Below are 5,596 nucleotides of genomic sequence, written 5' to 3' on the forward strand. Positions count from 1 at the left end.
CAGATGTCGGCAATAGTGCGTCTCTACCCCATAATGATGAGTAACATGCCACAAAGGTGGATGTTTCTAAAGGGAACCAAATTTTGATGATTGTCTTCCCCAAAGTGCTGTGTTGATTTGTGTGTCTCAAAGACAATTATGGCTCAAGGAGCCATCTGTTTATTAGAATAATGTTACTGTGAAAACTTGAAATGCAGTATTAGAAACAAATTTGTTATTTTGAGGGGGTCAGAAACCATTTACTCTCATTTTTGACTGTCCGTATTTCTCTATCACCTTTCATTTAATGCTGTGTTACCTTTCCATTCCAGAATGCTGTCAATTTCTTTGGCCTTGCTTGAAACTCAGATATTTATTTTAACAGCCAAGAAATTACTATGGTCTGTCAAACGACTGATTGTTGTGTTTGCCTGTTTTTTCTGCAGTTGCTTTAATCCCTCAGTCCTGTTTCTCAGTCAGAGATAAAACTTTGACTCTTGCCAAAGGGAGTCAGCAGAGACGCACGAGTCACAAATGACCAAACTCTGCAGCAGAGTAGATAGTATGGATTCCATGCATTTTTCGGCCTCATTTTCAAATGCAAGAAATGTGAACGAGCTGATAAGTCTTAAAACTTTGAGGAGAAAAGAACATAATCCAGAATGAGTGAGGGAGACAACATGCCAGCAACTGAGGAAAAATTGAGAAAAAGTAAAGCTTGGTAAAACAACCTCACGTACTCTGAAGTCCCATTTAAAGGGACATACCTGAAGTACGGTGTTTGCCTTAAAAAACCCATACCCACATACTTTTTATTACAGATGAAATAATAAATTTTTTATGGTGAACTTCTGAGTAGTAGCAACAAAACACTATGTATATGATTACCTGTGCTTGGGTTTTGGCAAACTCATCTGCTTAACTTCTGGGAAGATACAAATGTCTTTTTAAAGATACCTGCTGATTTTTATACAGAGATGTGCCAAGACCTTATGAAGTTTTAAGTGATATATTTAAGGGATGCTTTAAGGTCTGTATCTGGGCAGCCAGGAGAGCAGATGAATAAATGTTCTCACCACTTCAGACCAAAGACCATGTCCAGCCCTTCGTGTTCTTTCTAGCAATGGCTCTCAGCCAGTTGTGGGCCTTGTCAGTTGCTTTCCATCAGAATGTGTACAATTTCAAGAGCTGGATTAAGGCAGTTTAAATAAAAGAAGTAAACAAAGGTGTATTGGGAGCCATAAAACTCACTTCAGTTCTGGAAAGCATCACTCACTTCCTTGTGCAATATAAATTCTGTCAACCTTGACAATTCAGAACAGCCTGGGGATGATGGGTCCTGCATTCTTTTCTGCATCATTGAATAAATTAACTAAATTCCAGCAACGATGTTGTGTGTGCAGTCTCGGTGGTTTAAAACATTATTCAACTCCACAAAGGGATTTAGCTTGTTTATACGCTTAGTCCATGTGCTCTCTCATGAAAAATGCTTAAGCATCCCTTGGCATCTAGGTTAGAGTGTGGGTTTGTGTCCCTTCTCCAAGGACAGCCCCTCTCCTGGGGCATGGGCAGGTTCTTTTCTCTCTTGTTTTTTTCTTTCTCTTTATGGCTTGCACTGAGCCTTTCTCAGCTGCACAGGAGCCCAGCTCGAGCCAAGTCTATGGTAGGGCAGAATAGGAGATTGGGAAATTCAGCTGCTTCTCAGTTTCCTGAGATACATGTATCTTGTTCTTAAGGGCATGTCTGTCTCTCCCTATCAGGTCAGACAGCTGATCTGCCACGGCCAATCTCAGCAGGACATGGGAGAAGCAGAGGGGACCTGTCCCCATCACTCTTGTTCTTAGTGGTGGCAGCAGCTGATTGCAGTTGCCCAAGGCATGGGGAAAGCTACCTCTGCAGGCTGGAATGGAGGTGGCACAGGCCTCTGGCTGAGTCCCTACTCTACACCCTCAGTGGCTGGAGAGGGCTGTGCTACTGCCCCAGCTAGTGCTGGCTGGAGGGAATTGTGGGGGCAGGACTGCAGTGTCCATGCAGCATATCAATATACTGCAAATCAAGTCCTACGAAGTGGGACAGGCTAGGTATCTACAGCTGCGGAGCAGCAGGTTGGGAAGAGGGGTTTTGACCAGAATGGGTCCTTGAATTTGGGCACCTCAGTTCTGGTGTGATTCAGTGCTCTGGATCTGGCACTGAGCACTGCTAAGCCAAGGCCACAGAAGGTTAATGGTGCTGCTAACAGTGTTATTGATTCCTGATGATGCAAAGAGAAATTGTCAGGACTTTGCAAGTTGCTTTCCCAGGAATGGAGCAATCAATGACGAATGTTGTACTTATTGTAAATTCAGACTCAAGCTGATATGGCAGCTTCCTTCACAAGAGTCAGTGCATGCCTCCTGTTCCCGTAAATATTCCCTGTTCTACAAAGTTGCCATAGATCACCCAGAGCTGATACAAATAATTAATTTTAGAAAGGATTTAAATTTCTCATGCTTTGAAGAATAAGAGCTTTGTATACAGGTAAGTGAGACCTGATGTGGGAGATAGGGAGATTATTTTGTGTTTGTGCTGTGATTTTCATAATTCCTTACCCCAAAGTACACTGGAACATCAAAGACTGTTTGAGGAGGATTAAATAGACCTCAGGGTCAGCCAAACCCAACCATGCCCACAGATTGGTGGTGTAAATCAATACATCAATTCACTCAGCATGAAAATCAGAGTGCTGACATTCATTTGCAATGCTTACCGTAAAGGACTGATATGTCAGTAATCTTTTATAGAACAAAAGAAGGAAAAATTACTGTATTTGATAAGAATTTTAAGGTGTTATAAAATTCTTAAGCAAGCTGGAGAATACCATAGTGGTGTTTTGCAAGAAATGCTTTTCTGAGTATGGCTCATTTACCAGAAAAGAGGCTGTTTGTTTAGGTTTTTTTCTGTAACTCACATTATTGTTTGTGTTAGAGACCTGTGCTCTGCATGCAAGACAGGAGAGATGAGCCAAAACCAAATTAGCAAGAATTAAAAACACAGCAATTACCCTGTAACAATTACAATCTCTGTAAGCAAGCATGATGCATCCCAGCAGGTACCTGCTGTTACATCGCTTACTTCTTCTAAGTATTGAATAAAACTTGTCACTGTCAGCCTTGGAGGGACTTCTCTCTATCCAAAGTGCTCAGCTGAGGGTAGAGAAGCTGTGTGTACTTCTAGCAGAGGTTGGAAGAGCTGTCATGTTACCTGACTGCTGTGATTTTAGCCCATCAGCCTTCCACAGATCCATCTCCCTTCCCAAGATTTCATAGGTTAGGTTACGAAGGCTGAACATATGCAGATGACTTGTGCTAGCAGTTCCCAGGGCCAGCTGTTGTGGGCTTGTGTTCCAAAGAACATTGTGAAGGGACTGCCCCTCCTCATAAACCCTAATTTGCAGATATTTGCTAAATGTCTGGGGTATGCATTTGTCAAGGATTTATTAACCAGGATGCTTGGCTGACTGATGTGTGAAGTGGGAACCACTTTGTTTTCTCCCAGACTCCTAGATGTTTGGGGCTTTGAATACTCATATCCTACTGAGGTTTTATGCATAACAGCTGGCCCTGACTTATTTTTTATCCTTCAGCCCCTGGATACCTTCAGAAATTTCAGTCTCATTGTTTCTGTGGGATTTAGTGAGCAGTTTGTCATTTCTGAAGCCTCCTGCAGGATAACCACTGTAATAAAATAGCTCTGGGACAAAAACTACCCTGTTATTTCCAATGCTTTGTGTTGTTTTCTCTTTGATTCCCTTCATTATCCTCATTGACTTGAGGGATTAATGGACCATGCTTTTAATCTTGCAGAGTGACTGAAGGCACAGATATTGTAAGAGAGAAAAATCTCTTGAATCTCACTGACAAAATATTCTCAAAATAAACACCTATTTTCTCTCCCCATTTTCCCCCCTCTATGACTTTAAAGGATTCTGACTGCAAGAAACTCTGCAGATCTGAAAGAAGGTAGGTGTACTGATGGATAGCTTTTAATACATTTATTTGTTATGTGTCTGGCACCTGGTTTTTGGCCATCCTGGCTGATTGACAGACTTGTTCTCACACAATTGACCAAGAACAATATCTCAAAAACTGAATTTAAAAAGATGGGAGAAATGGATATTTATTAAAGTAGTTAATATTCTGGGGTCTCTACAATCACTTAAACAGAAATATGGCATGAGTAGCCTGGTCTGTCTGGGTAGATGAGAGAGGATGGAAATTGGGGTATGTTTTCTTACTTAGCTCTGCCACCATCCACCCTGCAAGTGAAATTCAGCTTGAAATCTGATGACAATGTTAAGTCTCACAAATTAAATAAGATTTCCATGTACTTGCTGTCTGCAGAGAACCATTTCATCCTCCCTAGCTCTGAATAAGTAACTGAAATCTAAATGCTTAAAATTATCATGGCTCTTAGAGGTAATAGAACATATGGTCCTTACAGTTGTCAAAACCCTGTTTAAGCAGCTGAGCTCCTTTTACTGACATGGTGTGAAATAAGCAGCACTGTAGAGAGATGCCTCATGCAAAAGCTGGACTGAGTCTTAAATCCAGCTTCTATCCAAGGTGGCAAGGAGGAATGTCCTGCTGCTCTGCTGCAGCCCTTCTTAAGCCTTATGAGATAAAACAGGTATGAGTTTCCTGACAGGAGTGCAGACAGCCCTGGGTAGTGTAAATGAGCACTGCTTAGTCATGTGGCACAGTCACACTCTTCCAGTCATCCAAAAGAGGTTTCTGCTGCTACAAAAGGCTCCGGAGAAATTGCTGAAGCAGGTTTTGTAGCAGAGATGAGAACCAAGGGTTCCTCCGCGCTTCAGGCAAGCTAGCCAGTTTTCTTCACGGCTTCACAAGGAGAGACTTGGAGGAGGCCTGTGCAGAAAAAAGCCCTCAGTCTGGTGGTTTGGATGCTCAGAGGGGAAGGAGAAGTCCTCATCCCTATTTGATCCTGCCAAGAGGAGAGTACAAGGGTCACACAATGGGTGTTGTGTTTTGCAATGAATTTTATCCTGTTGGGATAAGTGATCTGAGCTCTTAGAAAGCTGCCCCAGAAACTAATGGGTGAAGGAATAACCTATCTGGCAAGGAAGGAGTGTATTGGGTGCTTAAACTCCTCCTCCTCACCCAGATGGATGAGCCTCAGCAGCACATATCCACATGTCTGGGGAATGTCAGAAGAAAATGAGAGGGAGGACCTTGCAGAACAAGGTGCCAGGTGAAGCAGAGTTTCATAAAATGAGATTTTATGCTTTTCATGCCTGAATTCCCCCAAATTTCAGAAGAAGCAAACATGCTTTTTCTCATCCATCTCTTAAAATTTGCTTAGCAGTGATCTGTGCATTTCCCCAACTTTTTCAGTTTGCTTGCAGCAACTGAATTCTGCTGGAAGCTGCTAGTGATCAGTGGTGGAAAAAAAAAATAAACTGGCAGCTTATTTTATAAGCCACAGGGAGCCAGACAGAGATAATTCCATAACCCTAAATTATAAATAATGTGTTATCTAATAGAAATGCTGAAGTCCCTTTAGGCTTGCAAATCAGCCAGTTAATAACTTTTTGGCTTAGATGTACTGAACACTGTAATAA

The sequence above is a fragment of the Passer domesticus genome, chromosome 3 (assembly GCF_036417665.1).
Source record: "Passer domesticus isolate bPasDom1 chromosome 3, bPasDom1.hap1, whole genome shotgun sequence".
Taxonomy (NCBI): Eukaryota; Metazoa; Chordata; class Aves; order Passeriformes; family Passeridae; genus Passer; species Passer domesticus.